A 26,970-nucleotide genomic window follows, 5' to 3' on the forward strand; every position below is an offset into this window, starting at 1 on the left:
TTCATATGCCTTAAGTGCAGCTTAGCATGCCTGACCGCCTCACGGTTAATTTTTCATTTATTGATATTGCATCCTGCCTGTGACATTGAAATGTAGTATCTACTGAGACTAAAAGCATTGGGGGGGGGGCATCCATGTTAGCTGCTTTCAACGCATCTGCCCTGTTTCTTTTTTAGCCAAATAATGATCTATCTGCAAGATGTTAACATATTTGTGTTCTGTGTTTGATGGGCATGATGATCCATAATGGCCACTGTCTTTGCAATATATTAAACAATGATGCATCTCATCTTTCCAATATTTTGTGGAGGGAGAGGAATCCCATATAAAATGTTACAGGCATAATCCTTTATTAAAATGAAAGGTGTTTTTTTTTCCTTTCCCTTTTTCTATTTTGGCCGCCAGCCGCATGAAACTCTCACAAACTTCTGAGCCCTACACGTTTTGAGGAAGTGCTTGTTTTCCATTGGAAACCCAGCAAATTGATATCTGTACTTCAAGGCCTCTCACCTAGGCTGCAGTGCCAGCTTATCTGAGCATTCAGTCAGCTGACCCCAGGGACCAATCCCTGCTCACCAATCTGTATAACTCAGAACAGCTGGTTTTCATCATCATCATTATCAACAACTGTTTCACTTACTGTCTAGTTTGGCCCCAGCAGTTTCATGTAGTCAACTAAATATTTTTTTAGTGTCATAACATTACCATATTATATGTTGAGGTGCAGATAGTGAAGGAAGGGTGAGAGTATTTGAAATTTAATAAACACAAACTGTTGTTCTTGTTGTTTAGTCATGTCCGACTCTTCGTGACCCCATGGACCAGAGCACGCCAGGCACTCCTGTCTTCCACTGCCTCCCGCAGTTTGGTCAAACTCATGCTGGTAGCTTCGAGAATACTGTCCAACCGTCTCGTCCTCTGTCGTCCCCTTCTCCTTGTGCCCTCCATCTTTCCCAACATCAGGGTCTTTTCCAGGGAGTCTTCTCTTCTCATGAGGTGACCAAAGTATTGGAGCCTCAGCTTCACGATCTGTCCTTCCAGTGAGCACTCAGGGCTGATTTCCTTAAGAATGGATAGGTTTGATCTTTTTGCAGTCCATGGGACTCTCAAGAGTCTCTTCCAGCAAAATTCAAAAGCATCAATTCTTCGGCGATCATCCTTCTTTATGGTCCAGCTCTCACTTCCATACATCACTACTGGGAAAACCATAGCTTTAACTATATGGACCTTTGTTGGCAAAACACAAACTACCATTCTCTAAATACTGTATGAGCAAGTAAGTTTCAGTAGGGTTGCCATATTTCAAACAGTGAAAATACATACAGAAAAGTTGTTGAGCAACCCTAGTTTCAGACAAGCATAATGGGTCCTGGAGAAAACATAGTAACACATGGTTGCATTTACATAGATCTACAGCATCATGTCTAGTTCAGCTCTAAAACCATGAGCCCAAATAGGCCTCTTGGGTTAAATTTGTCACTGTAGATGAGTCAACTAAAGATTTAGTTGATTAACTAATTAAACATTCCAGCCCTCAGGGGTTTGTGTGTGTGTGTTTAAAAAATGCAACATGTTTTGCTGTTGTTTTTAAATCATGCAACTCAGATGATACCTTTGGGGATATTATTTCCCTTTCCAGATCTCATGGTCCAAAAAATTGTTCACTATTTTTCTGGCGGAGTTTTTCATACATTAGCAGGAGTCTGGGAGATAACTGAGAAAGTTTTGATTATTCTTTCCCTACTTCTGTTGTTATGTGTGAAATGGGACTTGCAGATTTCGCCCACAGAGATCTCTGCAAGCTCCAGATGGACCCTGAAATTCTCATTAAATCACATCACAGGATTTTATAACTGCATTCATTTTTGTTGCTGCTGCTGTGGGAACAACTGGAAGTTGAAAGATTGCATTTCATAGAAGTAGGGGGAAGAAATCAGCTGTTGTGGCAAAGATGTTAAACGCATGAACTTTGACCCTGAATCAATATCAGGGGTCAGCAACACTGGGCATCTGTTGTGGCCGAGGCCTGTGCAGAGGGCCCACCGCGAACCCCTGAGACTTTCTGGGGTTTCTTCTCAGTTCTCCAGCAGCAGAAAGTTTCAGCAATACGTTAATAACCCAGCACACTTGCCAGATTTTTTGACTGATATAACTGGAGCTCCTGCTGAAGCTTCGGCTCATCTGTAGAATCTGCAGAAGGCCCAGGCTGTTGACATAATCACCCCTGAGCACCTTCTTCCACTTCATAGAGCCTGGCAGGCTCTTTGGTTTACACTACAGCTCAGGGCAATGAAACAAGCTGGGACACAGTTTGAATGCAAGTGGAGGAAAAGTCTAGACAAATGCAGCAGAACACTAGTGGAGTGCTCATTATCATGCCTACTCAGTTGCAGGGAAGGCATTGAAGGTGGCATACCTTGCATTGTGCCCACAATCAGCAGTCTGGTAGAGAGGAGGAGTTTTTTCTGGGGGGGGGTAGCATGTAGTATGAGCTATTTTACTGTCTAACCTGAAAGAGTGGTCGACCTGGCAGTGGCTTGCTGTAAAATGTTTCCAAAGCATTTTGAGAATAAAATAACTTTCATCTGCCAGGGGGTAAAGGTAAAGGACCCCTGACAGTTAAGTCCAGTCATGAATGACTCTGTTTTTGTTTGTTTTAAATGATATTTATTACTTTTTCAAAATTTCCAACACAGCACTACAAACACAGAGAAAAAGAAGAAACAAAAAGAAAAAACAATAAAAATGGACTAACAAATCAAGCAAAAACAGACAAAAACAATTTAAAAAACACCTCAAACATTTTCAATATCTTATAATTCATTCACTTATTTCCAGCGACTTCCTCACACCTCCCTTTTTGTATTCCACTTCTATTATTTGTTTCAGCAATTCCTTTCCATCTTACTCTGTTTTCTGTTCTATAATTATCTTAACACATTCTTGCCATACTTTTCCTTTAATTTTCTATTAATCTATTTATACTTAATTCCTTATGACATTTCTACTAAAGCCATGTAATTTCATTCCAACATTTTTCTAACATTCCTTAATTTTACAGTATTTCTATAAATAATCTTTAAACTTTTTCCAATCTTCTTCCACCAACTCTTCACCCTGGTCTCGGATCTTGCCAGTCATTTCTGCTAATTCCCTATAGTCCATCAACTTCGTCTGCCATTGTCCAACACTTCAGTGTTTTCCAGAAGCAACCATTTTCTCAATCAGCAAAAGGCAGATGCTTCACAATGAAGTTTAAAAGTCTAGCAGGGCAGGTCCACCTCCTTCTTTAGCATCCATCAATATCTTAAGCTTAAGTCGAGGCTTCCTGCCCTGCCAAACAACTCTAGGAGCATCCCTCTGCCACCTCCTGAGACCCTCCATCCCATCCAGAGCTTGCAATGTTTGAAACAACTGCAACATCCCCAGCAGCACAGCAGCCCCCATCCCGCCACAACAACTCGGCCCAACAGTAACAACTTCTGGTTTGTCCATATTTCCAAATTCCCCTTCTCTTCAATCCAACATCCTTCACAGTTGTCCTTAAGCAGATTCACATTTTTGGCGGTCATACTAACCCCCAAATAACTCTTTTTCTCAACCAATGTTAGTCCTGTCACCTCCTGAAACTCTGTCAGGCTTTCCTTCTCCAACTCAGACAGGGCTCTGGTCCCCAAATTCATCCGCTCTTCTTTAAGTTCAATCATAACGAATGTCAGCTTATGTTCATCAAGATGTCTTTGTATGGATGGGACTCTCCTCTCCAGTTGTACCACCTTAAGTTCAGCAGCAAGGGTTTTTTCCCTGAATTCATCTGCAGTTTGCCGTGTCAGAATAGATTCCTGTATCAGTTTCTGGGTGGTTTCTGAATTGGTATTCACCTTTTGTCCCAACTTATTTAAACTTTCTACAATTAAATCAGTCTCAATATTTGCAACATCCAATTTCACATTCCTCGCATCTGTTTTCTTATGGAGTTGTTCCAGCGAATCGTTTATTTTCAATATTGCAGCCACTAAGGCCTCCTCTGTCGACATCCCGTCTGTTTTTTCCCTTCCGTTTGCCATAACACTTAAGAGATTCAAGGTCAATTCCAAAGTCTCACACTTTTCTTATCTTGTAGCTGGAAATTCCCCTAGCCCAGCTCCTATAGAGCAACCAATTTCAAAAGCTTCCACTAGGGGAAAACAGGTTGTATTTGTGTCAGTCAATATGTCCTCTTTTACACACAGTTTCAATAATCCGAAGTTAGTTTCAATTTTCAGTTACTTTCCTCCTTTTTTAAAAACAGCAGGAAACAGTGGAAACAATGTATTTCTCTTGTTTAACTAGCTGTCAATGAACGTTCTAAGCGCTGTCAATGAACATTCCAAAAAAAGAAGAAGAAGAAAAAACATCAGTCTTACTAGCAGCCCGTTTCCAGGGTCAGAGTGGCGGTGTTTTAAGCCTCTTCGCTCTCTCCCGCAGGCATGCTCAATCCACAACTTCCCCCGCTCTTCTCCTGCCTCCAAGAGGGGGTTTAATGTTCTTTACCTTTGGAAATTTGATCTTTTGCAAAAGACCTTCCAAGACTCCAGCTTACAACTTCATTGCCTCAGTCTATTTACAAAAAGGGAAGGCGGGCTTCCTGTTTTGAACCTCCCCGTTACGATACCAAATTAAATTTTTAGAGATCCAATTCTTCCTTTCAGCTCTACTCACGGGTAATTACTTTAAAGTCAAATTGTCCACAGGAAAAGGTCAGCGCTCTCTGGCAACAGCTATGCAGCTTCGCTCCGTGGAAGAAGCAGACAATTCAATGCACCGCTCACCCCATGTCGCTCCGGAGCCCCAAAAACCGGGGTTCCCCACAAGTGGGGGAGGTGCAAAAGGTGCCCGCCGAATCCCACGTTCACAGGCTTCTCCCGCCTGTGATTTTAACAGGTCTCCGCCTTCGCCGTGGCGGCCAGACCCAGATTTCCACGGAGCAGATTCCTCCCGGTCAGAGGAATTCTGCCATTACTGGAGGCGCGCCCCCCCCGGAAGTCCCAGTCATGAATGACTCTGGGGTTGCGGCGCTCATCTCGCTTTACAGGCCAAGGGAGCCAACGTTTGTCCGCAGACAGTTTTTCTGGGTCATGTGGCCAGCATGATTAAGCTGCTTCTGATGAAACCAGAGCAGTGCACGGAAACACCATTTACCTTCCCACCAGAGAGGTTCATACAGTATTTATCTACTTGCACTTTGACGTGCTTTCAAACTGCTAGGTTGGCAGGAGCTGGGACCGAGCAACGGGAGCTCACCCTGTCCCAGGGATTCAAACCGCCGACCTTCCGATCAGCAAACCCTAGGCTCAGTGGTTTAGACCACAGCACCACCTGCATCCCTTATCTGCCAGGGGCTATGGTTCAAATTCCCACTCAGATCTAGCAAATCAGCTCCCAGACTCCGGAAGAACTTCTCAAGAGAAATTGGACTGGTTCCCTCTTTGTTGTCCTTCTGCCAGCGGGCGAAGACATTTTGTTCCAATGGTTTTGGGAACTGACTACAATTGACCGGCAGGGCTGGTGCCATGCTGTTTTTATTGTAATTATCTGTGTGGGATATATGTGTGTGTGGAGGGAGAGACAGATTGAATTCTATCAATATTTAATTGTTTTGTTTATACTATTATTATTATTATTATTATTATTTGTTTTTAGCAGTTCTCATTTTTATCTATATGCCACCTTGAGTCAGGGGAAAAGGCGAGATAAAAATAAATATGCAATGATAATAATAATTTTATCTTATAGATAAAACCCTGGTCTGCAACCATACACTCCAGGACCCTGCCCAAGAAGGGAAAATATCTGTATATATATATATAATTTATATTCCACCTTCTTCTCCAAGAAGCACAAGGTGGTATACATGGTTCTACTCCTCATTTAATCTCCCCTCCCAAATCCTGTGAGGTAGTTTAGGCTGAGTGGCAGTGACTGGCCCAAGGTCACCCAGTGAGCTTCATAAGCTTCATGGGGATTTGAACCCATGAAGCAACAAGAAGGAGGTGGACCAAATCAAGGAGAAAAGGTATCTTATCCAAAGTGCCCCCAAACCTGGAAATGACACTGCTCAGAATGCCCTTACTTGAAACCTCAGCTTGAATAGGGTCTTCCATGCAGGGTATTACCTCGCAAACTCTTATTCATATCAGCTAAATAAACCTTGGTCGTTGAAAGTCTTGATGAGGACATGCACTTAAGTGCAATCGTTTTTACGGGTATGGTAGGAACAGATAGACCACATACCTCCCCTACATCAATGTCAAAGTTAAAATATTTACGATGCAGTTAAAAGCTACAAACAATGAAAGTTGTTGCTCATTTGCTAAAGCTGCAGGAAAGTTACACTGAGATATTGAGTTATTCTAATTCAGCTGCCTTTGGAGTTACACCACTGACACATTAGATGATGAATTTAGATTTAATCATTGTATCTTTCCATTCTTCTAGTTGGTGTGATGATTTATCCCTAAGTAATTCTTCAGTCATTCATACTGTGACATGTTAGTAAAGATATTTAGCTGTAAGCACTGAACATTGGAGGTGAAGCTGGAGCAATAACTTATGACTAATTGCAACAGGGGAACCTTCCTGTCTGTCCTACGCCCTTTCTCCAAAAGGATTCGCAAACAGCTGCCGCAGCCCTTTCCCACCTATTCAGAAATGGTGAATAATAATCATACACTTGGCACCGGAAGAACAAGCTTTCTCCCTGTCCTATATATGATTATCAGGATGCCTAGAAATCCAAAATTATCTTTCTGTAGTAGCATCCTTTATGTGGGAGTAATCTTCCTCTTGAATTCCACCAGTCATATATTTCTTCCACTGAGCTATGGCATGTCCCCAAGCTTAGTCATACAAGCAGTTTCAACTTCAGCCCAAAAAGCTAACACAACCATTATGTCAAAATGATGGGAACACTTGTGCTTTCACAACACATGACATAGCCATAGAGCATAAGCTGAGAACCCTTCTTTTTATGACCCTGCTATAAGCATATAATGCATCATTGGTTTAAATAAATCCAGGTTCAACACTTTACTCATGTATTCTTTCTTTTAGATGCTGAGAACTAAAATAAATAATAGATGGACGGAAAGAAGCACGGCATTCTGAGCAGAAGGTCCCAGCCCATTTGCCTGCAGCTTCCAGCAGTTCTAAACAGATATGTCTCAGATAATGGAGATCATTAATATACAAAGTAGAAAAAAGAATAAACCATTCAAGGAGCTGTGACTAATCAGAGATAAGTCATCCTGGATTACCATCTTGGAGAGAGGGAACACCACAGGCTGAAATTTTCATGTAGCCTAATTCCTTTTTGTGATTAGAATCTCTAGTGTTTTTCTCCTTTGCTTGCTGTCTAATGCTAAGGGCCAAACTTGATGTGACAGGGACAGAACTGTCTCTTTAAACTGGCGCCTTTTCCAATCACCAATAAAGTAGGGAGTGCAAGGTCAATCTTTTTAAGAGCAAAGGGGATACACAGGTGAGGAGAGATGAATTGGCACCATGCTCACTACCTGCTGTCCTGTGTGTATTCCTCCCAGCTGACATCACTTCCTGTATGGAAACTCGTGGAGGGGGGAAATACCCAAGGTCACAGACTGCAAGGAAGCAAACTTTGAGTTGAGCCAAAGATGAACTCAAGGGCTTTAACACCAATACTCCAAGAGTATTAAAAGAACTGGCAGATGTGATCTCAGAACCACTGGCAGTCATCTTCGAGAAATCCTGGAGAACAGGCGAAGTCCCGGCAGACTGGAGGAGGGCAAATGTTGTCCCTATTTTCAAAAAGGGGAAAAGAGAGGACCCAAATAATTACCGCCCAGTCAGTCTGACATCAATAGCAGGGAAGATTCTGGAGCAGATCATTAAGCAAACAGTCTGTGAGCACCTAGAAAGGAATGCTGTGATCACCAATAGTCAGCATGGATTTCTGAAAAATAAGTCATGTCAGACTAACCTGATCTCATTTTTTGACAGAATTACAAGCCTGGTAGATGAAGGGAACTCAGTGGATATAGCCTACCTTGATTTCAGTAAGGCATTTGACAAGGTGCCCCATGATATTCTTGTAAAGAAGCTGGTAAAATGCGGTCTTGACTCTGCTACCACTCAGTGGATTTGTAACTGGCTGACTGACCGAACCCAAAGGGTGCTCATCAATGGTTCCTCTTCATCCTGGAGAAGAGTGACTAGTGGGGTGCCACAGGGTTCTGTCTTGGGCCCGGTCTTATTTAACATCTTTATCAACGACTTGGATGATGGACTCAAGGGCATCCTGATCAAATTTGCAGATGACACCAAACTGGGAGGGGTGGCTAACACCCCAGAGGACAGGATCACACTTCAAAACGACCTTGACAGATTAGAGAACTGGGCAAAAACAAACAAAATGAATTTTAACAGGGAGAAATGTAAAGTATTGCACTTGGGCAAAAAAAATGAGAGGCACAAATACAAGATGGGTGACACCTGGCTTGAGAGCAGTACATGTGAAAAGGATCTAGGAGTCTTGGTTGACCACAAACTTGACATGAGCCAACAGTGTGACGCGGCAGCTAAAAAAGCCAATGCAATTCTGGGCTGCATCAATAGGAGTATAGCATCTAGATCAAGGGAAGTAATAGTGCCACTGTATTCTGCTCTGGTCAGACCACACCTGGAGTACTGTGTCCAGTTCTGGGCACCACAATTCAAGAAGGACACTGACAAACTGGAACGTGTCCAGAGGAGGGCAACCAAAATGGTCAAAGGCCTGGAAACGATGCCTTATGAGGAACGGCTAAGGGAGCTGGGCATGTTTAGCCTGGAGAAGAGGAGGTTAAGGGGTGATATGATAGCCATGTTCAAATATATAAAAGGATGTCACATAGAGGAGGGAGAAAGGTTGTTTTCTGCTGCTCCAGAGAAGCGGACACGGAGCAATGGATCCAAACTACAAGAAAGAAGATTCCACCTAAACATTAGGAAGAACTTCCTGACAGTAAGAGCTGTTCGACAGTGGAATTTGCTGCCAAGGAGTGTGGTGGAGTCTCCTACTTTGGAGGTCTTTAAGCAGAGGCTTGACAACCATATGTCAGGAGTGCTCTGATGGTGTTTCCTGCTTGGCAGGGGGTTGGACTCGATGGCCCTTGTGGTCTCTTCCAACTCTATGATTCTATGATTCTATGATTCTATGATTCTATGAACACCTGACTTCTCATTTTGATATGGGCTTTTATAAGTTCATTATGTTCATTTCTATTTCTGGCTCAGGAGAATTTCACCAGCATCCAAAGCAGGATTGGGGAAATTGTGGCCCTCCAAATGTTGCTCCCATCAGCCCTGGCCATCATGACCAATATTCAGGGATCATGGGAGGTGTAGTCCAGCAACATCTGGAGGGCCACATTTTTGCCTTACCTGCCTTGCATGTTTCAGTATTTGTATGAGGACAATGAAGTGATAGGTGCCAACCCATTATCTGAAGTGAGAAACTGGATGCAGAGATTTATCGGCGTAGACCCATAAGAATAAATACATAGATGACTCTAAAAGCTGTCTGAAAAATAGATTATTAGTTAGGCAGTAGACTTAATAATGGTATTGTAGTCAGACAATGGCTGCCAAGATATTACAAACACTTTTGAACAATGCCAAAGCCATATGAAATATAAATTGCCACTCAGAAGAATGGAGATATTCACTCTCGCACATTACATTAAATTAATAGTCTTGGAAGTAACCCAAGGAAGACAATTTCCTCTCCGTTCCTGAAGGTGAAAAGGGTATGTTCAGTGAAAATTGCTTTGGATCTAGACTTCGTTTCTTGGGTTAGAAAATTGTTTTACGAGATTCACCCCCTGACTTTTGTATTGCTGAAATATATGTAAGGGGGGTGTCTCAGTAAGCAGTACAAAGAATTTTTTTTTAACCCAATGTGAATAAGAGTTTTCAAATGCTGGTCTTCTATTTATCAGAAACAACAGTGACTCGTGTCCCCAACATCCCTGCACATGCTGGTCCCGTCCTCTCCATCCCCAGTCTTCCCACAATGAGTGGCAAAATCTTGTGGGGGCTTCAAAATATGTGCAGATTGTCATGCTTCAAAACCTCCCATAAATAATCACCCCTGATAACACAATGTTCTCCATTGCATGGTGATGTCTAAGAGCATTCAGCTGAATATATTTAGAAGCCCCCTTCAGACCACTCATCTCAATGCAAGAAGCTCAGGTGTGGAATAAAGCAAGGAGAGGGAACTTTAGGGTGGGACCAGCAGGGGTGCCCTTCAGCCCCCCTACAGGCCCTGTATGGACCACCTCACCACAGCAACCTCCATGCACTGATGCTGGTCCTCTCAGCATTCAAAGGAGTTTGGGTAGAAACATGACTTTTCATTTGAGGAACCTCAATTAAAGAAAGTCTCCTTCCCATAAATACCTATTTGGCTACTTTTGTCCTGATTTTTAGCTTCCCAAAGAGATAGTCTCTTTCTCTCTCTCTCTTTTAGGATGCTGTGTTAGTTAACTTACAATCCTCCATTAAGACCAATTTAGTGAAATGTTATCTATATATTGTGTTAGATCTACAATGTGACACTTGAGTTTTAAGCCTTCATGCTTGATGATGTCAGGTGGTTCCAGGAATATATTTATTAATACAGTAGAACCTCAGTTTTTGAGTGTCCCGGAAGCTGGACGTTTCGGTTTTGGAACGCTGAAAAATAATTGCTTCCGTTTTCGAACACGCCTTGGAAGTCGAATGGCTTCTGCAGCGTGTTTTTCAATTTTCACCACTGAAATTGTCATTCTCCCTTTGTGCCTTGGTTGTTGAACGTTTCAGAAGTTGAATGGTCTCCCAGAATGGATTATGTTTGACAACCGAGGTTCCACTGTTTTCTGGGCACCCAGGGAGGAAAGATGGTGAAGAGGTGGGGGTAAGAGATAATAAAAGGAACCAAATGACAAAGCCTTGTTTACGAGTCAAGATAACTGCATTGATTGGGTGTTGTGTTTATCCTAAGTACATAAGAGGAGTCTGCTGGAACAGGCCAACGGCCCATCTAGTTCAAGATTCCATTCTCACAATGGCCAACAGACACCTACGGGAAGCAGACACGCAGAAAAGGACTTGAGCACAACAGCACTCTTCCCACTTGTGATTCCTAGCAAGTAGCGTTCGGAGACATGCTGCAATCTTACTCTCTCTTTTTTCATATAATACCATTGAGCATGCATATTAGCTACTGAAAGACAGATGAGAAAGAGTCTGAAAACAAAGGCGCAAAGGAGAAGGAGTGAGAAGAGGAAAACACACAGACTTAAAAACTTGAAGCAAACGGCTCTACCAAATAGAATCACCATAGCCTGCATGCAATCCCCCACAAGGGAGAAGATAAAAGATGGGATGGGACAGATGTGCGCGTTGTGAGCAGATGTTACTTGCATTAGTTAACACTTTCTTGGAATGGCGCGCACTTAATTAGTGCTGCAATAAACAACACACTCCATAGGGTACCAATGTACATTTAACAGAATGGAATAGTGCAGTGCAAGGAGAAATCTTTCTCAACTTGCCTCTTTCATGCATATGGCTCACATGTTGCACTGGATCATAGGCACAAAATCCAGGGGGGCCCTGAGTGCCAGAGCACCCACAACGCAGGGCTTTGACGCAACTTCCGGTTTCAACTGGAAGTCGTGTTGGAGCCCCAACACGACCTCCCAGATAACATTCAGAGGTCAGGCCTCCGAACATGACTTCCAGTAGAAATCGGAAGTCGCATCAGAGATCTCGCGAGGCCTCAGACATCACCTTCAAGACCCCAAGATGCCTTGGAAGTGCCGCCGCACCACTGATGCAATGTGACATCTTGACGTTACATTGCATCACGGGCACCATTGGGCACCCATAACCTGGGGCCCAAGTCAGCGAAGGGTGCGATGGCACTTTTTCCTCACACGCCGTTGGGCCTGCTCTCATTTAGATAAATTGCCCCCACCTCACTGAACAACCCTTTACCCAGTTTCTTTTCCTTTCCTCTTAAAATTATAGCCCAGAGTATCTTGCAGAGGACCTTTGTGAGGGGATATTTAGTAAGTTGGAGTCTCAGACAGGCTTTCTTTACATAAACAGTAAAGATTTATTTAAGGCAAGATAGTGTTTAACACAAATGAATTAAACTTATGTTACTTCAGGCATACAGTACAATTACATTTTAATTCATCCTCAATTGTTTTTGCATTATAGGTTTGGTTCCTTTATACAGTGATCCTTTCAGTTATCCACCCCCTTTAACAATCCTGCTGCTGAGGTACCTTGAGCAAGGGCTCTCCACACCCCATCCCTTCACTGGCTTTGGGAGTTTCTTCTTTTCCTTAGAAGAATCTCTCCCCTCCAGACTAGATTTGAGTCCCAGGTAGGCTGTTCCTTTCCAGCTCCTACTTCTCCTGGCTCAACCTCTGCCTCCCAGTAAAATTCCGGTCTATTCCTCCTAACAGGACACCACACTCTTTCCTTCACAATACAGTCATACCTCAGGTTACAGCCGCTTCAAGTTGCGTTTTTTCGGGTTGCGGACCGCCAAAAAGTACTGGAATGGGGACTTCCGGGTTAGCACGAAAGGTTAATGGCGGATTCCCTCCGAGCTCCGGAGGGAATCGGCTTCGTGGAGGACGGGTCCTGCCGCGGCGGCGACGCGGGGACCCTCAGAAACCACAGGCATGGAAGCCTGTGGACTTGGTGACTCGGCGGGCACCATTTGCGCCCTCCCCGACCCGCGAAGAAGCCTTTTTAAAGGCTTCGGAGCGGGGGATGGAGAGTGGTGTGGTGCTGTGACTAGACCGCTTCTTCCACGGAGTGAAGCCGCAAGCCATGGCCAGAGAGCGCTGACTTCTTTCCTTGAACATTTGGACTGTAAAAGGAACAACCCATGAGTAGTATGGAAATTGGACTTTAAAATCTCCTTTTCTTTGAATTCGGTACGATCGGGGGAAGCGTTAAAAGGAAGTCCCCCCCCCCCCGGTCCTGCAGACAATTTAAAGCAAGAATCGGATAACTAAGGTCGAGAGACTATTTCTCTCTTTGTGAGATAAAAGCTATTAGTTTCACGATTTGACATTTGAAGTTTTGGGCTGGAGGATAAGAATTGATTTTTAGGAGCTGACGTGCAACCCCCCGGGATCCGGGAGCGACCCGCGAGAGAGCCTGTTGAGGAGATATAAGGAGTTTGACATCTGTCAAATGAGCTGTCAAAGTTAGAAAAAATTGTTTTTTTTTTTTGCTATCTCTGCTGGCTAGCTTCGATACATTTGATCTTAAGTTGTTGAAAACAAAGAAGAAATAAAAATAAAGTAACCTGACTGTTGGAGAAAGATTACAAAGTAACTAGAATCCCTCTAGAGGGAGTTCTGAGACATTACAATGGCTGCAGATGGAAAAATACAGGCTGAGCTGGAAAGAATGTTCTTTCTCTTGGGAAAGTTGCAAGATCAGAGTACAGCTTTGGCTACAGATGTAACGACCTTGAATTTTAAAGCAACCAAACTTGTTGATTGTGCCAAGGACTTGACTCAAGAAAATTTTGCAGCTGAACCAGAAGAGATATGTGTTGACTCAGAGGAGTGGGAAGGAGCTGAAATGCCGCAGGTGAAAAAGGACAACCAGAGGCCTGTAAAAATGGATTACAAAGAAAACAAGACTTGGATGATAAGAACTTGGTTTGAATTTGAGAATGAAGATCGGAGAGATCTCTTCATGGGGAGATCGGAAGAATTATGGATTACAAATTTGATTAAGACGAAAGTTGGAGCTTTTGGGACACTTGGGACATTTGGACTTAAAAGGAATAAGAAACATGATTTGGGCTCCGCTTTTGAATATGGAGGTCTGGTTGGAAGAATCATAGACCCTACTGGGACAGAGCTTCTCCGAGATTTGATGACCAACATAAAGGACTATCAACAAAACCGGCAGAGAGGGACTGAGAGAGATTTGAGGGCCTCGGACGTGAGGGATCCAGGCTGAGAACCGATAGACTGATGGATAGTTTTTGGGGATCGGAACAGGGAAAGGGGGGGTGAAAGTTCTGGAATCCAAAGGGCGTATAATTGTTGGAAGGGAACTTGGGTCGACTTTAGAAAAGGAGGTAAATGATGAGTATTGTGGTTTAACTGAGGTTTATAAGTTAAATTTGGTTAATTAAGAAGAATTAAGCAAAATATTAATAAGGCAAAAGTGGGAGATAAGAACTTGCTGAGTTAACTATTGGAATTAGGATGCAAGAAGGGGAGGTGTGGGGAAGTCAGGGAAAGTGGTTAGGAAATTAAGGATTTGAAATTATCCATGTTTGTCTTTGTGTTTGTGTGTCTGTGTTGTGTATTGTGTGTTTATATAAATTGTGAAAACCCAATAAATTTTTTTATAAAAAAACAACAACAAAAAGTACTGGAACGGGTTACTTCTGGGTTTCGGCACTCACTCATGCGCAGAAGCGCTAAATCACGCTTTGCGGGTACACAGAAGTGACGAATCGCAACCCGTGTGTGTTCAGACGCGCAGATGTGGGTTGCGAACGCTGTGGGTTGCGAACGTGTGTCCTGCACGGATCATGTTTGCAACCCGAGCGTCCACTGTAAACTCAGAGTGGAAGTTGTTTCCTCCCCAGAACCAACTCTTTCTTGCATTCACTCTTTCTACCTCAATCTGTCTCCTAACCTGTCTCCCTACCTATCTCCCCACCTTTCCAGCCTCTATTCCAACCCACTTCAACCAACCCTCTCAACCAACCAACCAACTGTCTCTCAGAACCTATCCTTTTAAACTTTCCCTCCTGGAACCACAGCCAATCAGAGGCTACTGTTCATTAACCATTTGCTGGCAGGGAGGGAGGGAGGGAGGGAGGGAGGGAGGGAGGGAAAGAAAGAAAGAAAGAAAGAAAGAAAGAAAGACTTGTTATTCCAACCTGTCCAGCAAAACCAACTTTTTTGTCACACCCCTGCATCAGATACCTGCAGAGGAGAAAGGAGAAGGAGCAGCTCACCTGGTAGGGCAGGGGTAGGCAACGTAAGGCCCATGGGCTGGATGCGGCCCAATCACCTTCTAAATCTGGCTCGTCCACGGTTCAGGAATCAGCGTGTTTTTACATGAGTAGAATGTGTGCTTTTATTTAAAATGCATCTCTGGGTTATTTGTGGGGCATAGGAATTCTTTCATTTTTTATTTATTTTTTCAAAATATAGTCCAGCCCCCCACAAGGTCTGAGGGACAGTGGACTGGCCCGCCTGCTGAAAAAGTTTGCTGACCCCTGGCTTAACCCAATCCTCTCTTACTGTGCCTTCACTGCAAGGGAAAATGCAACATGGGGTTTTGAACTGGGCCAGAGAGTCTTCAGCAGTCTGGCTTACTTTACTTGGCTCATCTGTAGGAATGCTTTTGGGTTAAAAAAAGGGGGGGATGGGAAAGAATTGTGGGACTCTGCTAATGTGGAGTCTGAGCCTAAAATGCCTGTGCAAGGCTGTTTTTAAATTCCCCTTAGTGACAATACTCCAAATCAGTAGAAAAGAAAGGTGATTTTTCCCTTGCTGTTGCTCTAATTGCTGTATCATTAACTGCTGACAGCTCTATAGGAGTCCTTAACTGTTCAAAGAATTTAGACCACTATTGCTTCCTATTAGCAGAAATTCCAGAAGAATTAGCAAAATAGGTCGTTCTTGAAAGAAGTGCAGGTTTTATTTGCCGCCTGCAAGGACCCCATTTTATACATTCATTCCTCATGCTATGAATGGAACAGAGATTGAATAGCACAGCAGCAGGCCCTGGATGGGCAAGTGAAAGCTGTGTTTATTTGTTTATAAAAGCTGCAGTTCTAACCCCACTTACCTGGGAGTAAGCCCCGCTGAATTCAATAGGACTTACTTCTAAGTAGACATTGTTAGGATTGCATTGTTCATCAACAGGATCCTGGGGCAGTTTACATATCACAATGAAAACTTTTAACAAATGCAATCAACATGAAAAAATATAAACACATTGTTTCATAATGTTTTTATTAGCAAATTTGAAAAGACTTAACCACAATGCGTATGTCAGTGAAATGTGTCAGATATAAAGATAGCAAAAAGACAATGAATGTTAACATAGACTTGGTCCAAAGGACAATCCTAGTTTCATCATACAGAAATAACCAGATATTAACCATTAAGTGGTGACAGCAGCCACGAAATTAAAAGACGCCTGCTTCTTGGGGGAAAAGCAATGACAAATCTAGACAGCATCTTAAAAAGCAGAGACATCACCTTGCCAACAAAGGTCCGTATAGTTAAAGCTATGGTTACGAACTTTGCCCCAGGATGAGAACGGGAATCGCTCGGCGGCGGCAGCAGGAGGCCCCATTAGCGAAAGCCCGCGTCAGATTAAGAATGGTTTCGGGTTAAGAACAAACCCCTGGAACGAATTAAGTTCGCAACCCGAGGTACCGCTGTAATTTTTTTGTGAGGTTTGTGTTTTGCATGACCCTAAAATAATATGCAAGTTTACTGAGTTATGCAACATTTTTTTAAAAAAAAAGACTTTCAGGGCCAGATCTACTCTTGAAAGGTGCAACAGGTCGATGTACAGTGAGGATAAAATGCCACTTTGGGCTTTGCGGGAGTTATGTATTCTGTTATTCATAAAGTGTCTAATGCATAAATCACAGGCAGTTCCCCATTCAAATGGACTTCCAGATCACTAGTACCACAGCATTTTCCTGCATTCGTGGGTCAGGGGAGCATCCGGATTCACAATAAAAAAAAAAGTTAAGTAGTCTCTGTTGTAGCCCAGGAGACAACATTCTCAACAAAGGCACTTCCATGTGTTCAAGGACATGCTATCATTTCCACTGCAAAATTAAGCAGCTCCGGAATTTGAGCTGAAGCAAGCTACATTTTGAAAATGCAGTGCTTTTACTTGAACACATTCTCTTACGATGGTGATGCATTAGTGCAATTATGTAATTTGTTATAAATACTAATTTCAAGGTTTGTACAGAATCTACAGCTTTCAAGCTGAGCTGTTTCAGATATGGATGTTGCGCAATCTATTAGTAAAATGACCAGTCATTAATGACTGCACATAGGGAGGAAGGGTTGTGGACTGGAAGAGGCCTTAAGAAATGCATCCACTATACAGGGGGAACTCAGAAATGCATTCTTGCCAGCACTGTCAGTATCAGAGGTGTGGAGGAGGTTTTGATCTCTCACCGTCTCAGCATCCTTGAGTGCAGCAATTTATTTTATTAACACACCCATGCTGGCTACATTCTGCCTCCACTGTCAAAAGCAGTAGGCGTCTGAATATCACTTGCTGACAGTCCCAAAGGGAGAGAGCACTGTTGCACTTAGACGCCACTTGCATCTGATTTGGATGTTGTGAGAACAAGATGATGGACTAGATATTAACATTTGTAAAAAAAAAAAGCCTGAAGCTTTCTTGTTAGGGATTGTAGGAAAAGACCTGCCAAGGAAATATAAAAACATTTTCATGTATGCAGCAATGGCGGCAAGAGTCTTAATAGCACAAGGATGGAAGAATGAGGAAATCCCGACTAAAGAACTGTGGCAAGAGAAACTGATGGACTACGCGGAATTGGCAAAATTGACACATAAACTACGTGACAAGGATAACTGTGACTTTAAAGAAGAATAGGAACCTTTTACAAAGTACTTAAAGGAACAACAAAATGAATTGGACTCCTTGGCAGGTTTTGAATAAACATTCACAAACTTTTTATTGGTAATATACAGATAGACAAACTGAGGATCTTTACAATTTTATAACATGCAGAGAATAATACGTGCTGAGAAACCAGAGAGAGGAGCTGAGGGAAGTCTGGGGGGTGGGGGGGTCTCTTTAGGGGGGAGAGGAAAAAAATTGGGGGGAATGAGGATGATATATTTTCAATAAATTGTTATGTTGAAATCCCTAATAAAAATATTTTTTTATATAAAAAAAGATAATGGACTAGAAGGGCCTATGGCTTGATCCAGCTGGACTCTCCATATGCTCTTATGTTATTAAATATCTGTATTTATTTTATCTGGAACATATGCAAGCAACTCAGCATTACAAATTACCATATTGGTATTAAAAAAAACACCCAATAAAAATAATAAAAAACACAAGAAGTAAGAGCAGAGGAAACAGTTTTCAAAAAAGAAAAGAAATCAAAAACTGCCCATGAGTCAATTCGTCCTTCCAGGAAAGCCTATAAAAATTAAAAAGCATTTAGCTTCCCATGAAATGTGTACAACGTATGTCTATTAGTATTAAATGTATTAACTTAAACAGTGGTGTGTTCCATAAGGCAGGTGCCTCTGAGCTGAACAACCTGGTCTAACCTACCATGTGTCAGAGACTGGACTGAAGAGGAGGAATGGTGGAGGTCTCTCTCTCCCCCCTCCCCCTTATCCTGTAGCTTCCAGAGAGGAGGAAGGCAGTCTTGAATTACAGGAGGGCTTTGAGGAAAATAACAGGTCAGAGACAGGCGAACAGCAGAGTTTTGCTGTGTTAGGAGAAGGAGGAGGGGATGCAGAGCAGCTAGCTGACACACGTCACTGGACAGCACAACTGACCCCCGTTTTCCCAACACATGGCGTTTGTTAAGGGTGCTAGAACAAAGAGTCCAGAGACAATTGTCCACGGACAGATGCTGTAGAATCAGGTGTTGTTGCTAGAGGGGGGAGCTCAGGAATGACCAGAATTCTTTGTCTTTGGTTGTGATGACTGAATTAATCAGTGGCGTTGTGGGTTAAACCACAGAGCCTAGGGCTTGCTGATCAGAAGGTCAGCGGTTTGAATCCCCGCGATGGGGTGAGCTCCCGTTGCTCGGTCCCTGCTCCTGCCAACCTAGCAGTTCAAAAGCACACCAGTGCAAGTAGATAAATAGGTACCGCTCCGGCGGGAAGGTAAACGGCATTCCCGTGCGCGGCTCTGGTTCGCCAGAAGCGGCTTAGTCATGCTGGCCACATGACCCGGAAGCTGTATGCCGGCTCCCTCGGCCAATAAAGCGAGATGAGCGCCGCAACCCCAGAGTCAGCCACGACTGGCCCTAATGGTCAGGGGTCCCTTTACCTTTACCTTTAACAACTTTCTTGTTTCCTCCCTGTCTCTTGGGGCCATGGGCCGGGGGGGGGGGGGAAGGTGAGGATTCCTCAAGCCTGACATCATGGAGCAAGCATCTGGTGCATGTGGTATCACAAGGAGAGCCTCCATAGAATACTACAGTGAATGGGCAAGTATATAGGGAGTATATGGGGAGTAAAATGATCTCTCAGATACCCTGGTCTGCTAACCCATCCCATTAGCACAAGGAATATCAACAGTGCAGTGAGACTTCCAACTAGGAGTATCATTTTGGCAGGCAGTTCAAAAGAATGACTGTCATTTACTTCAGTGGGGGGGGGGAGTAGATCTACAGTAGGGGTCAGCAAACTTTTTCAGCAGGGGCCGGTCCACTGTCCCTCAGACCCTGTGGGGGGGTGGACTATATTTTGGAAGAAGAAAAAAAGAACGAATTCCTATGCCCCACAAATATCCCAGAGATGCATTTTAAATAAAAGGATACATTCAAGCCATGTAAAAACACGCTGATTCCCGGACTGTCTGCGGGCTGGATTTAGAAGGTGATTGGGCCAGATCTGGCCCCTGGGCCTTAGTTTGCCTACCCATGATCTACAGTATGTAGACTGCATCTTCTGAAGGACAGATGCCATGGAACTGACCTGTGTGTCTGCAACAATATTAAATAGGGAATAGACAAAACTATTGAAACCTGGTAAGCCCCATTCAGAAATATGTTTTATTTAATACATTTATATCTCACCTTTCCTTGAAGGAACTCAAGGTGGCATACACTCTTCCCTGCTTTATGCTTACAACAACCTTGAGATTGGTTAGGCTGAGAGACTGGCTAAAGGTTACCCATTCAGCTTCGTGGCTGAGCAGGGATTTGAACCTGGTCTACTTCATCATTGTACTGCACGGTCTGTCCCACCCCTTTCTCCTAGAAATCTAAATGGCCACACTCCAACAGTGAACAGGAGCAGTCATTTTCAGTACACGCAAGTGAATGTTATAACAGGTCTCCATTTATCCATGTCACATTTGCTGCTGTTCATGGTTGCTCACGGTTGCAAATGGTTAAACACCCTGACGACGTTTCCATTTTCCTTTCTTCCCACATCCTCATGTCTGTTTTGGGAGGGGGGGATTGAGATACTCTGCTAAAAAACACCCCACTACTTAGGTGAGTCATACCTTCTCTGTGAAGCACTTCGACATGATCACAGAGTATTAGCTACCTCTTGAAGCAGTGTCACGAAGCAAATTATTCTCTCAGATGGTTTCTTGTTTTCGGCGATGCTATAGAATTGCAAGTAATTTGGCCTTCTTTATTTATTTCTAGACTTAAAAATAAAAATACAGTTCAATAAGCTCTTGGTTCTCAAAAGAACACAAAGCAATGTGTTGCTAATACCAAAGATCTCTTTAGGTTGCTAGGCCAAAATATTCAAACTGAGTGCTTAAATAAAAAGAGACTTGATTTCTGAGAAACACTGAAAATATACTGTTTTAGTTAGGTGCTAACACAGGGACTTCAGAACCAAATATTATGAGCATTCAAAAGTCTGACCTTTGAGGCCCTGTAAGTGCAGGAGTGGAGCTGAAACAAATTGGCTATTTCAAATAGGCAACTTGTACCTGCTTCAGTGAACACTTGGTTTGAATTTGCGGGCCTCAGAACATCCATTAAATTCTGTTCCTTCCTGCACGCACTTTGCTATTCAGCATCCAAGGACTTTGTACTTTTGCTGCTTATTATTTCACCTTCATTATGAGACACAGCAGGTTACAGTAACCAGAAAATTACTGATAGGATTTTCAGAAAGAAATTCACTCTATTGAACTACGGTTCCTGAACTTAGGATGGATGGAATTGTTTTAATCCAGTTTGTATCCTTTGTCCTTGAGTAGGCCAGCAAGTCTGTTGCATTCAGTACCCTTGCTGGGGGGTTTTTAGGCAGCAAGAATGGCCTACTAATCTGGAAAGAGGCAATATAGTGCCTACCAAATGTTGTGGACTCCAACTCCCATCAGCATGGCTAATGATCAGCGATTATGGGAATTGTAGTCGCAGCAGGGGGCGCACCTTGTAGAAAACCTCTCAAACCTGTGCTTTCTAGGCATGGAACAAGGAGAAGTGTGGGTGGGCTTATTGGGACTTATTTCTAAGCAGGCACACATTGGATCGAACTCTGAGACTCCAGGTTATCCAAGTATGTTATGGCCTACCCATATGCCAGGGATGGGGAAGCTGTGACCCTTCTGATGCTGTTTGAATATAACTATAATCTCTAATCATCAACCATGTTGGCAGAGACTGATGGGAGTTGGAGTCCAACAAAATCTGGAAAGCTACTCGTTCCCCCATTCCTGCCATATGGGAAGACACCAGTTTGCCATTGAACAATGGCAACATTCTTCTTCTTGGCTCCATGCAAAGTGGCAACCTACTTTGTTGGCTACATATAAAGATCTTGTTCTCTTCCAACCAACTTGCTCGGCTCTAGTTTTTGGCATCTTGTTTTTGTCAGATGGCCGTGGTGGGTTCAAGTCTTGTTGAAGGTGGCTCCAAGGTAAATTGGGTTCTGTCTCATTTGTATCTCATTAAGGCAGACAATCTGCTCATGGAAGGGTGATGATGGAAAGTTGACAAAATGGTTTCGGTTCATCTGTGTTAGCTGATGGAGTCCTTTACTGCAACAAACTCCTTTGTTCTTGGATTCATTGATGTTGTTTCCCCTTCTTTGATTTCCTGGATACTTTTCTTTTACGGATAAAAAAGGATGGCAATGGGTATGTGGGATCAAAAAATTGACCTTTAAACAAATTCTCATTTACTTCGGCTGGACTATGTTCCTGATCCAGATAATAAGACAAGAGCGGGGCAGGGATGTGCCCTGACATATTTGGCCAGCAAAGAAGAGGCTAACACCATTTGAGACACTGGCAAATTTGCCAGCACACAACTGGACACATTTAGGAGATGGAATGCAAAAAAAAAAAAAAACTTTATCAAAACATATTGTGAAAGAAGAAAATAGCACAATTACCTTCATTAGCTGTTGCTTATGAAGTTAACCATCTGGCTTTGTAAAACAATTTTGACATCATGCTTCATCCTTGAACTAAGAGGTGGCTGCTTATTTGTTTGTTTGCTGTTTTTATGTGTATATACTGCTATATCGTAAAAGAGATCAGCGTGGCTAACAATAAGCCTAGATGGAAAAGTTTTCACCAGGCGTATAAAGCTTGAAACAGAAGCTGTCTGCTGAATATCTATTGGCAGAGCATTTCACAGGGCTCGGCCAATTACACGAAAGGCTCTGTTTCTGCTATATCAGCCCAAGAACCCATCTCCAGCACCTCCTCCAGCATCCTGTTTCTCACAGTGGCCAGCCAGATAAATGCCCATTGGAAGTCTGCAAGCAAGACCTGAGTGCAAGAGCACTCACCTCTCCTGCTGTTTCCAAAATTCAGTATTCTGGGGAATGCTGCCTTTCACAGTGGAGGCAGAACATAGAAGCTCAGAGGTTTTAAGAGTCCATGAATTTATCTAATATGGAATGTGGCTTCATTCCTGCTGTCTGATTCCCGAGCAGAGCGAAAGGTTTCTCTGCCATCCAAATGAACTAGACTGTGATTGGGAAAACCTAAAGCCAATTCCCTCATCCACCATTTGCTACCTTACCATGGCATTCCCACTTTGTAAAGCGCTGCATGCATTGTACCGTAACAGAATGCTGCAATGCTTCCATATTAGATTATCAGTAAAGATTATTACCGTTGCATGACTTAAGTGGCAATAAAGACCCAGCGCGTCGGACTTCTTTGTAAATAGCAGAAGAAACCTGTTTGTGGCTTTGCTAGCTCTCGAGGAAAATGAATGGAGTCCCCGGGACTTAAATCCACTGCTTGTGTTCTCGCAAGTGCTGCGCAAACTAAAAATCATTGTAATTAGACAGCCTCTCCAATCAGATAGGCCCCAGGGGAGAAGACTTCTCTGGAGAGAAACAAACCTTTCCTCTTTCTTTCTACATTCCTCTTTCTCCGGCTTTGTCAGGAGCTGTTTAGCACAAAGTCAAATGGCACAGATGCTCCTGATCCTGTGTCAGCATTTCCTCTTTCCCAGCACCCCCACAGAATGATCTTTTTGCTAACCTTTGTCGTCCTTTCCTTGGTCAATATCGCCCCAAAAGCAAAGCAGGAAGAAGGCTTCTCAGAGGCCAAAAAGGCAGTGTTTGATCAGTGTTCGTTTCCATAGTTCTGTGCCAGAGGTTCCTGGGCACCATCATGGAAGCTTTAGCAGGGGGTTGAAGTAGATGATCCTTGGGGTCCCTTCGAACTCTACAATTCTGATTCTATCAGCTGCAGCCAGCACAGGGATGGTGGGAGGAATAGTCTAGCAACATCTGGAGAGCTATTCTGTCCTCCATCTTCCCTGATTGACAAAAAGAAAATATGAAAGGACAAAGAATCCAAGGGCAGGTCTGCAGCATACATGGGAATTGTAGTTTTCCCCCAACACAGGGCTACAATTTCCATCACCCTTAACTACTCCACCCCTGGGTTTCAAGGATCTTTTTACTATAGCACCCAAATGCTGGCAGGCTAGTGTGGAGGACTCCCTGATCCTGAATAGGGTAAGTGTGCCTCTGAAGGACTAGGTGTGCAGCCTGGAAGTCATTTTGGACTCACAGCCGTCCACGTAGGCACAGGTCAATTCTGTATCCAGGGCGGCTGTGTACTAGCTCCATCTGGTACGCAGGCTATGACCTATCTGGCCAGGGACTGTCTCGACAGAGTGGTGCATGCTCTAGTTATCTGCCACTTGGACTACTGCAATGCACTCTACATGGGGCTACCTTTGAAGGTGACTCAGAAACTGCAATTAATCCAGAATGCAGCAGCTAGACTGGTGACTGGGAGTGACCGCCGAGACCATATACACTGGTCCTGAAAGACCTACATTGGCTCCCAGTACGTTTCCGAGCACAATTCAAAGTATTGGTGCTGACCTTTAAAGCCCTAAACAGCCTCGGTCCTGCATACCTGAAGGAGCATCTCCACCCTCATCATCCAGCCCAGACACTGAGGTCCAGTGCCGAGGGCCTTCTGGCAGTTCCCTCGCTGTGAGAATTGAGGTTACAGGGAACCAGGCAGAGGACCTTCTCGGTAGTAGCACCTGCCCTGTGGAACGCCCTCCCAGCAGATGTCAAGGCAATAAACAACTATTTTACTTTTAAAAGACAACTGAAGGCGGCCCTGTTTAGGGAAGTTTTTAATGTCTGATGCTGTATTGTTTTTATTATTTGGTTGGAAGCCGCCCAGAGTGGCTGGGAAACTCGGCCAGATGGGCGGGGTATAAATAATACATTATTATTATTTTTATTATTATTATTATTATTATTATTATTATTATTATTATTATTATTATTATTGACAGAAAGGGAGAAGGCCAAAGAGCCTGGAGCACTGCCCACTCTCTTGCTCCTGGTGTTGCAGCTGAAGTTACCTCTCTCCAGTGGTGGAGGAAGGGGGCGGGGGGCAGTCCGCACCGGGTGCAATCTCTGAGGAGGGTGACAAGAAGGCACCCTGTGGGGGGGCTCGCTCGGTCGCCTCCAGGCACGGTGGTGCAAACCGCCGCCATTGCGCCACCACTGCCATGTGCAGAGGATCCCCGCTGCAGCCGCAAATGGAGGATTCCCGCTGCCACCGTGAGCAGAGGATCCAGCCGCCGTCCATACGGCACTCAAGCAGCGTCGTCAGCAAACCACCCATCAGTGCATGCACCATGCATGCGCAGCACGTAGCGCCGTCACACATGCATGGTATGTAGCAGCGCTGCGTGTGCGCCACCAGGCAGTTTGCCCCGACACCCCGCACCGGGGGCCGGTTAGCCTTCCTTCGCCCCTGCCTCTCCCTCACAAAATGCCACCACAGGGCTACTTGAAAAACACCTGACCCTAAAGGGAGGGGAGATCTAGCCTTCAAAATCCCCATCAATTGTCTTTGCTGTTTCATTATACAGTTTTAATCTTATGCCTATCCTTTTTCATGGTATTGTCTAAGCAGCTTTGTCAGACTCACCTGTAAAGCACTATAGAAATATCGTAACTATCTAAGGGGGTAATACTATGACAAGACTGGTCAGGACATGCCCAGAGATGGAAAGAAGAAAAAGTATCGACCAGAGAAGAGTGGCAGACCAAGCTGATAGAACATGCTGAAATGGCAAGACTGACGGGAAAGATCAGAAACCAGGAAGACCAAATATTTGTGAAAGACTGGAATAACTTTTTAACATATCTGAGAGACCACTGTAAACAGTTGAAATCATTGGCAGGAATACAATGACACTTGTAAACTAACATGAACTTTGGATATGATGGATATATAATACAGTGGTACCTCGGGTTAAGAACTTAATTTGTTCTGGAGGTCTGTTATTAACCTGAAACTGTTCTTAACCTGAGGTACCACTTTAGCTAATGGGGCCTCCCGCTGCCACCCACACGATTTCTGTTCTCATCCTGAAGCAAAGTTCTTAGCCCGAGGTACTATTTCTGGGTTAGCGGAGCCTGTAACCTGAAACATCTGTAACCTGAAGCGTCTGTAACTTGAAGCATCTGTAACCCGAGGCACAGCTGTTTTTCCCCAACTTTTCCTGCAGAACCTCTTCCCTTCCCTTGGTTGACCCAGCTTCTCCTCCCTCACCCTTTTGGTGATCCTTTCCCTTTAACGGGAGGTTACTGGTGGGTCACCCTGAGTGTTGATCAGCACTCCTTTTATCTCAACTCACCGTGAGTTCCTGTCGTGGCGCGCCTTTCCTTTTGGCCCCCCTTCAGATTCTCCTGGTTCGGTCCTTGCCTCCGTCTCGCCGGGAGTCCGCGCCGAAGGCGATTGCCTTCCTCCTTCGGAAATGATGTCCGATTGGCGCCTGGAACGAAGCCAAAACCTTCGGGACGCCCTCCCCCCGAGAACCGGAGGCCGGCTCTTTTTGGGTAAAAAAAACCCCACCTGCCTGTGTGATCCGATCGCGGCACCAAATGAAGCAACGGATATGGATCAGCCAGACGCAGCAATGGAGAATAAGAAGGTGAAGTTTATTGCCAGGCAATAAGGACCCAGTTGGAATCTCTTCCAAAGAACTGGGACCCCGATTGACAGAAATACAGGGGTCTTTATACCTGAGCAAATCACAGCAAATCATAGATCATAAGACAATCATGAAGGACTCATAACTTGGTCAGCAAAATATCAGCCAATCAGCAAGCAGTTGTCACGCTCCTAGCTACTGGTATAGCACTGGTCCAGCACAGGGTTCAAGTTCCGCTTTCCAATGCTCCCAGTGACGCTCAGTCTAACCTTTCCCCTAATTATGACAGGACAGGGAGCTTGGACATTCTGCGGTTTTGCTCTTCCTGTTCTGAGGATTAATTTAGCCCGTTCCTGATGGGGAATTTGTACCAGAATCTCTGATTCATGTCTTGTCCGGGGTTCACAGATGTTTCTAGGGGAAAGGTCGGTTCCTACTTGCTGTTCCAAGCAGTTTGCATTTTTAGCTAAGGCACAGCTTCCCTTTTTGATTCAAGTGGATTAATAAAATACTGTAATCCTTGATTCGTGTAAGCATATATATTGAATATATTGATTATTGATAACTGGTTATATGAATAGTATAGGGGTAGCCCTTCCTTCCTTGCCTCATTTGCTCAGGTGATTTGCTCAGGTATAAAGACCCCTGTATTTCTGTCAATCGGGGTCCCAGTTCTTTGGAAGAGATTCCAACTGGGTCCTTATTGCCTGGCAATAAACTTCACCTTCTTATTCTCCATTGCTGCGTCTGGCTGA

This window comes from Podarcis bocagei, assembly GCF_964188305.1.
Source record: "Podarcis bocagei genome assembly, chromosome: 8".
In the NCBI taxonomy this organism is placed as follows: domain Eukaryota; kingdom Metazoa; phylum Chordata; class Lepidosauria; order Squamata; family Lacertidae; genus Podarcis; species Podarcis bocagei.